Raw genomic sequence first — 9,454 nt, 5'->3', positions numbered from 1 at the left:
AGATGTAGTTTCTGCTCTGTTCACATGACACGGCACAAGGTCAGTACAGTGTCTTTTGCGTAGAAAGACAGATTGTAAGCTTCAGTCCCTGGGGTGGCCTGATAACGTGCGTAAATAGAGCTGTGCTGAGAGGATGCCAAACACTGGACAAGGGAGCCCTTTGCACTCGCAGCTCAAGAAACAGCCTGGCTGTTTCACCTCATTCCCTCTTCCCCACCAACTGCTGAGGGGGACCATGTCTTGTACCCATCCTTGATTTCACAATCATGGCCTGGATAAGGCTGCAAACACCTGGCCCTCTGTGGGATCCTGGTGTGCCTCTGGCTTCTCGGATGCCTCGTTAAATGGCTGTTTTTCTTGGCGTTGACCCTACTCTCTGTTTCTGGTATCTACTCCTGAGAAGTCCTCCAGCTGGACCTGTAGGTCTCTTTGCTGGGCAGCATCCTCAGGCCATGGGTGCTCTCTCTAGGGCCTCTGGTGCTAAGGGGTTACAGCTTTGGGGAAGTTTCTCAGCTCTTCCTAATGCTTTGGCTTCTGAAGCCTTACGATAGCATTATGGCCTTGTTTCTATTTTGTAATTTGAAAATTTTCTGTATTGAAGATGCCTGTAGAATTTGGCTGAACGATACGCTCTCCCACTTGGTTTGTCTGCTCTAACCTACAGCAAACGTACATGGGTGGTGGGAATGAAAGTAGATGCTGCTGTGAAGTGAGTAGCTGGAGATTCGGTAGCCAGAGTCATATCTCCACCCCCTCTTTTTCTTTATTTACTATGCTACCTGATTTGTGAATATTTTCTCCAGCTGCAAGCAATTTATGCAAATTGTAAACTATGTAACTGCGGTAATCTCTCTAACTGTGACTAGAGACTGAAAAATGACCAGTTGTCATCAGATTTGAAAACTTGTAGAGAGGGTGTTCTCGGTGGTGGCCTCACGCCAGATACTTCTCAGATGGTGGATAAGTTATTGTAATTATCTGCACCTCAACTTTCTCATCTGTAAAATGAGCAGGTTGCCTGACATTTCATGCTGTGTTCCTTGAAGCCCTTGTGTTACCAGAGGACTCACTGGGAATATGGCAAGGGGAAGAGCCCAGGGTCCAGGCTTCCCTCATCTCAACTCAACTAGCAAAGAGCCACTTTGTAAAATATGTAAATATGTCTGTTTTACATATTTGGATTGCTGGTCAGCAAATAAATCTCTCCCCCTTGGAGCAGACCGCAAGCCCCTGGTTTGGGGCTTGGCCATGTGATTTACTTTGACTTACTTTTGAATTACTTATGGAATGTGAGAGGATGTGATGCCAGCACAGGCTTGAAACGTGTGTTGCTTGGTTTGGCTTGCCTCTGTGCTCTTCCATTTACTATGAGAATGTGCCTGCAGGTAGCTGCTGGTCTAAGAAAATGAGAGATGTGTGGAGCAGACTAGACCGAGCCCATAGCCTGAAGCAGGACTTCTCCAGTCAAGTCCCTTCCAGACCATCTTACAGTCAACCTGCAGATCTGTAAGCAGAGAACAAACGTTAAAAGCATTGTATTTGGGGGGTGGTTGTTACACAGCGTCATTGCAGCCACAGCTAATACGGTTTACAAATGTGTTTTAGTCAGTAATCAGATTCTTTGGTTTAAAACAAGTTTAAAAAGCACTGGCTTTGCTGATTCTCCAGCTCCTCCACTCAGTTCTAACATCCCAATGTTTCTTCCCCTCTGTATATATAGGAGAGAGAGGGAGAATGAAAAAGTTTTGGAAACAAGACAAAAAAAAAAAAGAGAAATTGTAAGTTTTTCTTTTTGAAGGAAGAGGGGGTTTGTAAGGGAGTAGAGGTAGGTACATCCTCAGTTGTACTGTGCTTAGATGCTCAGTCATGTCTTACTTTTTGTGTCCATGGGATTGTCCAGGTGAGAATACTGGAGTGGGTTGCCATGCCCTCCTCCAGGGGATCTTCCTAACCCAGGGATCAAACCCAGGTCTCCTGCATTGCAGGTGGATTCTTTACCGTCTGAGCCACCAGGGAAGCCCCACATCTACAGTTAAAGTATGTTTTATTTCTTCTCTGAATCCTCAGATAAACGGATTTCTCTCCTGGCATTACTTCCTACTGTCACATTATTTTGTCCCTTTTAGTGTTCCATTTGCACAACCTCTGAAATCCCAGGAAGAAGGTGAAAGAATAACATTGCACATAGCTCTGGGTTGTGCTATGTTTATTTCGGGACGGGCCATTCACTTGGGCTTAACCTCATACTGACCTCTCTGATTCCAGACAAGACAGCAAAGCTTTGCTAATAGATTCAAAATCATAGTCTAACTAACAGAAACAGCTTACTTCCCGAGCCAAAGATGTTTTCCATTCTCATTATTTGTGTTTGTGGTCACATGAACGAGGTCCAGGGAGATAATTTTGAAGAATTAATAGACAACTTTACTGCTGAAGTGCATGTGTGGATACCCTGGGGTCTTAAACAATTGGTACCCCACCCCAAACTCTGGGTAGATTAGCTGAAAGATTGAGGGAGAAGGAAGGCTTTAGATTATTTTCAAACTCAGTTTTCCTTTAATCCTTTGCAATGTGGTTTCGTTATATTCTTCAAGTTTTGAGAACATCTCAAATGTAAATGTAAAACCATTGTCCAAAGCCAAGAATAAAGGGATATTTGGAAGGCCTCTCTAACAAATAATTGAAGGATTACTATATTTTGTTTGAAGGTAGGTAGCCTCTGAAATGGCAACCCACTCCAGTGTTCTTGCCTGGAGAATCCCAGGGACGGGGGAGCCTGGTGGGCTGCCATCTATGGGGTCTCACAGAGTCGGACATGACTGAAGTGACTTAATGGCAGCAGCAGCCTCTCTAAGGATGCACAGCATTTTGGGTCAAATGATGGAAGGATGGTTCTATTCCCCAGAAAGAGTCTGTGTGGGGTTCAGAGCCCCAGCACAAGGCAGGCTAGGCTGGGTTTGAGGCCATCTCTGCCATCAGCCCATGCTCAAGTTGTGTCTTACACTGATGGCCATCTGAATGTGGGTATCAAGTGATTCGCCGGCTTGTTTGTACTTTGAGGACAACAGAAACTGCTTAATATTTAATGCTAGAAATTGGCACTGCCTATGCATGGGGAATTCTGTTGTTGTGCTATGGAGGACCTGAACCTATGATCACGGTTCCATGTAGGACTTGAGGAGACAATTTATTTTAGGTTGACTAAAGAGTATCTTGGAGAAGGAAATGGCAACCCATTCCAGTATTCTTGCCTAGAGAATCCTGTCGACAGAGGAGCCTGGTGGGCTGCTGTCCATAGGGTTGCACAGAGTCATACACGACTGAAGTGACGTAACACACAACACACAAAGAGTATCCAGCAAAAACCAAAGTATAAATAATTGTATTTACTTATTGCCAGGAGATTTTAAAACAAAAGCCCGTTTTTTGATACTCTACAGGAGTAGAAGAATATATACCTATTTAACTAATAGAAAGGGAAGATGAAATTAAAAAAGAGAAAACCAGTTTAGATAAAGGCAAACAAATAGGGCTTCCCTGGTGGCTCAGTTGGTAAAGAATCTGTCTGCAATGCAGGAGATGTGGGTTAGATCCATGGGTTGGGAAGATCCACCTGGAGAGGGAAATGGCAACCCACTCCAGTATTCTTGCCTGGGAAATCTGATGGACAGAAGAGCCTGGTGGGCTACTGTCCATGGGTTTGCAAAGAGTCAGACATGACTTAGCAACTAAACAACAACAACAAACATATAGATAAACTGTGGGGCAATAAGTTGATGTAGCGTTCTACAGCTATTAGAATAACAGCAATGAAGACATGAAAAGTTGCTTGTAGTATCAGGAAAATCAAAAAGCAGAAGAGAAAACATGGATGCCTTAAAATATGTATGGGTGGATGAAGACTAAAATGGAGTCTTTGAAAATGAAAATGGTTGAAAGAGTAATGGGATCATGTGTTCTGTTTTTCAGTAATATATGAAATGTTTCTACAATATTATGAAAAAATATATATAAGTAATTGAGAAAAGTGAATTGGCACAAGAAAAGCCTCTTATGGTTTAAGAATCAAAGTGAGGCCTGTAGGCAGAAGAGGAAATTGCCTAGATATCAGGGAAGGAAAATTTGCTATTTCAAAACAGAAATGACTGTTGTAGCTTCTCTGTGTGCTGGAATCAGTGGGTTTCATGCCAGGAGAAGGTGGTTTTTTGTTAAGGAAACTTTATTAAACAGATGAGAAAAAGAGGGCCTGAAGCCACCGGGAAAGGAGTGTTCAGATTTAAACATGTCTATATTATAAAGTAACAGAACTTTTCCATTTTCCCTTGGTGGTTTGTGAGTAGAGGGAGACAGGGAGATTGGAGCCTGGAAAACTGGGAAAAGATAAACAAGAAAAGATCCAGTTAGAGAGGGTGAGAGTGGTGGGGATAGAATAGCAACTTTAAGGATACTGGTGACCAATTTCAGTTTTAAGCTATTTTCTCTTATGTTTTTTCCCAAAATTCAGGCAAAATATTTGGAGAATGAGTGGGGGAGGGGGTAGTATCTGAGGGAGGGGAACACACACAGGTGCACAGAGAAAACCATAAATGCAGGAGGCTGGTTGGTGAGCCCGGACCCAGAAGTCCCTTTAAGGGAGAATTTAAGTGTGGGGTGGCCCAGCTATGAGTCCCCTTGCCCTGCCCCCACTTAGGTGTCTGGAGGAGGGCACTCTACTCCCATGGGATGGAGTTCAGGACATTTGTTTGGATGTTAAAAGTGTTACGGAGTCCAGGCTCACTCTGCTCACTGCACGAGAGGTCAATGAATCTGAGAGAAGAGGTGTCGAGGCAAGGAATACGACTGTATTTGGAGAGCTGCTTGACCAAGAAGATAGCAGACTAAGGTCTCAAAATAACCATCTGTCAGAGTCCGGATGCCAGGCTCTTTCATGGGTCAAAGATGGGGGAGAGGTGAGAAACCAAAATAAAAAAGGCCATTAATCTTGCAAATATCTCCAAGGATGGGAAGCTTCAGGCAGGGGGATATGTTAGTTTCCTCCTTCCTGCCAAGTACAGGTGGACAGGGTTCTGAACAAAGGCAGTTTAACAATCAGGCAGAGGGGCAGATTCTTTGAGGCAGGCCATTATGTATGGTTATAATAACAAAAGCAACAAACAGCAAGTCAAAGAAACAGTTTCAAATGGAGTCAGAATTGACTTCTCCCTGCAACAAAAGAAAGCTGATACCTTAAGATGGACATTCAGAGTTCACATACACAGCGTGGTCTGAGGGGTCCTGACCAGAGGTTACCTTTTCCATGTTGACCCTTGGAGCTTTGAGTTGCTTCATCACCATCGTTAACAGTACAGTTTTGTTTTTTTTTTTTTTGTAAATGGACACCACACAACCTAGGAATCCTGCTGTTTTAGGTATGCCAAGGTCTGGGGAAAGTCCTGCCTTTCCACAAAGGCCTTAGGGAGAATGGTTTTGGCAGATCAATTAGCCACTTAGGCAGGAGGTTGGGCAGGTTTTGATGGGTGGTGGGTGGGGAGGGAAGGAATAACAAATGGACAAAAGTAAGAGTGATTCCAGGGCCCAGAGCTGGGCAGTATAGTGGGGTGGGTGGAGGTGGTGGTTGTGGAAGAAACAGGAAAATGGGAATTGTATCTAGACCCTGACTCCTGCTCCCAGGGGACCTTGTGACAATGGCCCTTTTAGAAATGGTGCTCAACTTAAAGACTTGTAGAATAACAACCCTGTATGGCCTCAGTGGGCCACGGTGGCTGAGGGTGGAAGCTGTCTGCCCCAGGAGCCAGCCATAGGGGAGGAGGAGTGGGAGGGGAGTGCATTGTCTGGGTGGGGTCTGACAATCTGCATCACTGGCAAGTGCCCTAGTGATGCTGATACTGCTGATGGGGGGCCCACAACCCCCTACATTTAAAAACAGTAACGAAACAAACCTCATTTATTATCACCATGTGCCAACAGTTCCGAACACTGTGGTGATAAAATACCCCTCCCTGCTGGGACAGCTGGCACATCCCTGTCCCTGGTCTGCCTGGAGCAGCCAAGGAAGGGAATCCAGAAGGGGCTCATGCAGGAAAGAAACCCGAATTCCTCCACCTGGGAAATGAGAGACTTCTCAGGACTGAACTGGAAAAACATGAGCCTGGCCAAGGGCGGGACAAGAAAATCCTCAGAAGACAGCAGCTGAGCAGAGGTTAAGCAAACTTTGGTGCCAAGTCAGTGGCAGCTTGGTAAACAGGCAGCTCACAGCGAGCACTTAAGATTAGTGTCTTTTCAGAGAAAACAAAAGACGACATAATCTCAGCTGTGATGGGGGAAAGCAGGCTAGCGCCTCTTTGGTGAAAGATCAGAGTTCTAGCTAGGTTTTGAAAGACGCTTCTAAGAAAAGCTGGGAAAGAAGCACTTGGTCATCCTGTAGACCCTGTGGCACGCCTCAGGGCTGGGAGGAAGCCAACATCCCTTCTAAATCCAACCATGTAAAAGGATTGAGGCCGATGAGGTTCAGATCAGCAATTCCCAGAGTGTGGTCCCCCTGCTCCCCGCCACCCCCCACCCCAGCAGCAGCAGCAGCAGCATCACTTGGGCACTTGTTAGTGACACAGATTCTCAGACCCCACCCAGACCTACCGAGTCAGAAATTCTAGAGCTAGGGTGAATGATCTCTATTTTAGTAAGCCCTCCTAGGGATTATGATGCCTGCTAGAGTTTGAGAACCACAGATCCAGGGTGGATGCTGGGGTTTGTTTTCCTCTGACGGGTGATGACAGGTAACCTCCCCCTTATCTCCCTCAATCCAGGCACCTGAGGTGTGTGGGGCTCCGAGAATGAGTGATAGAACAGACTTAGGGAAGAAGACATAGGTGTTTTTGTTTTTTTAATTTGTGAACGGCTTTAGTCAGCTACTGAATCTGTGGACTATATTGTGCAAAATTCCAAAGGGAGACACCTCGATAATTCCATTCCAGTGTCTGCTTGTTGTTTTGTTTGGAAAATTTAATCCAATGGTCTTATCCAATCCTTAATGTTTGGGCAAGTTCTTCTAATTGTCTAACGAAATCCTTTCTATACATGGAAATCTAGAAGTGACAACATCACGAGGTTTTTGATCCTAATGTTCACAGAATGGGAAATGAGAGGGAAAGGGCTGCCCTGTAACTGGGCCCAGGCAGTCCTGTGTGTAGTGGACACTCCTGGTCACCAGAGGAGGCCCTGAAGCATGAATTGTGGCCAGTGTTATCTCACCGTACTGGGAGGTTGGGTTAATGAGGCTGAGAGCACACTGGTTTTGAGTCAGACAGGGTTTACACAGGGCTCTCCTATTTATAAGCTAGATGACTTTGGGTAGGTTCTTAATCTATCCCGAGTCTGTTTGCTCATCTCACCCCTTCTGGGGTTAATTCAGCAGAGCATTGTGCTAAATCTGGGGAGTGAGGTGTGATGTCCTTGTTCATTATGACTGGAAGGTGCCAGAGGGGGCGCTAGAGAGATGTGAAGGCGGCATTGCATCCCTCCCTCTACAAAACCATTTGCCAGGGTTATTTTGTACTCGAACATTTGGACTTCACCCTGAGGGCCTTAAATGTAGAGCTGCTCCAGTGCTCACAGGGTGGAGAGATGGTTCATGAATTGATTTAACTGACTGATTAATGGCTGTGCTGGATCTTCCCTAGTTGCGATGTCAGCTTCTCATTGCAGTGACTTCTCTTTGTTGTGAAACATGGGCTCTGGGGCATGAGAGCTCAGTAGTTGTGGTACACAGGCTTCGTTGCCCCGTGGCATGTGGCATCTTCCTGGACCAGGATCAACCGTGTCCCCTGCATTGGCAGGTGGATTCTCAACCACTGAACACCAGGGAAGTGTGACGTGTCAATTTAAACACCTTAGATCCTGGGGTGAGACAGCATCATGTTGACAAGGGTGTTCTCAGAGTCTCTCATGGCAATATCTCAGGTTTTGCAAACTCGTCACCACAAGTGGCATTGCCTCTACTGTGGGCAGAGGGACTCTGGTGGGTGAATGCAGCCCCTGGTCTGTGCTGATGGGCACTCATGGTCAGGAGGGCTGTATCTAAGAGTGAGCAGTCAGAAGGCAGATGTGAGTCATCAAAGGTCCTTGGATTTAAAAGCTACTGGGAGAGGTCAGTTTGTCGGCCAAGGTGGGCACTTATTCAAGCAACAGACCCCACAGAGTGCCTTCCATGTGTCAGGCGCTGGTTAATAAGATAGGAGACGCCCCATCCTCAACTTGCTCACAGTCCAAGGTGGTCCCGGGCCAGAGTTATCAAAATGTCTGCACTCCGTGTGTGAAAATGACCTGAGGGGAGATTCTGGCCTCATGGGGTGCGCCTCCTCCGCAAAGATGTCTGTGTCCTAATCTCTGATTCCTGTTACGTTACTTTTCATGGCAAAGGGACTCTGCAGATGTGATTACATTGAGGACCTTGAGATGGGGAGATTATTCTGAGTTTTCTGCATCGACCAGACTGAATCACAAAGGTCCTTCAAAGTGGGTGAGGGAGACAGAAGAGAGTCAGAAAGCGGTGTTTCTGTGGAAGAGAAGCGATGCCATGTGAGAAGGATTCGGCCGGCTGTGGCTGCCTCTGAGGATGAGCTGAGGAATGGGGCCAATGGCCAAGGAATACAGGCAGCTTCCAGAAGCTGCAAAAGGCCAGGAAACAGATTCTCTGCTAGAACCTCTAGGGAGGAGCACGGCCTTGCTGACACCTTGATTTTAGCCCAGTGAGACCTGTGTCTGACTTCTAACCTACCAGCTTGTGAGAGAATGGATTTGTGTGGTTCTGAGCCACTAGATCTGTGGTAATTTGTTACAGAAGCCACAGGAAATATAAATGAGGCTCTGGGCCTGTAGTTAGGCCAAGGCTACCCATTTGTCCCCAAGTCTAAGAAGGGTCCCGCAGCCTCTGCACCTGAGGTCTTGTGTTGGAACATGAGGCTGACTTTGAGAGACTGGCTGCGTGGAATCTCTGTGGTCCCAGCTTGGGTGTGGTGGGAAGTGCAGGTCTGGAGGGCAGCCATGCTCACAGCCATTTGTGGAGATGCTCTCGGGGTACCAGAGAAACCAGCACATGGCAGGTGGCATGGAGAGATGCAGCCCCCGTGGAATCTTCCAGGTCTATCTTGGAGCAAGTCAGGCAGGAGAGGCCCAGACTTGCCCTCAATACTGCATCTCTCATCCCTTCCTGTCATGGTGGGAGCACAGGACTTAGGCTTGGTGTCCCAGCCACATCACTTACCTGTTGGTGCAACCTTGGACAAGTTAATTAACTTCTCCTAATCCTGGTTTTCTCACTTATACACATGCACATCGCCATGTTGTTAGAAGGAAGGCTCAGACAGTAAAGAATCTGCCTACAATGCGGGAGACCTGGGTTTGATCCCTGGGTCAGGAAGATACCCCAGAGAAGGGAATGGTTACGCACTCCAGTATT

The sequence above is a fragment of the Bos javanicus genome, chromosome 20 (assembly GCF_032452875.1).
Source record: "Bos javanicus breed banteng chromosome 20, ARS-OSU_banteng_1.0, whole genome shotgun sequence".
Taxonomy (NCBI): domain Eukaryota; kingdom Metazoa; phylum Chordata; class Mammalia; order Artiodactyla; family Bovidae; genus Bos; species Bos javanicus.
The sequence above is the reverse complement of the archived record's forward strand: the minus strand, read 5'-3'. Positions refer to the sequence as shown.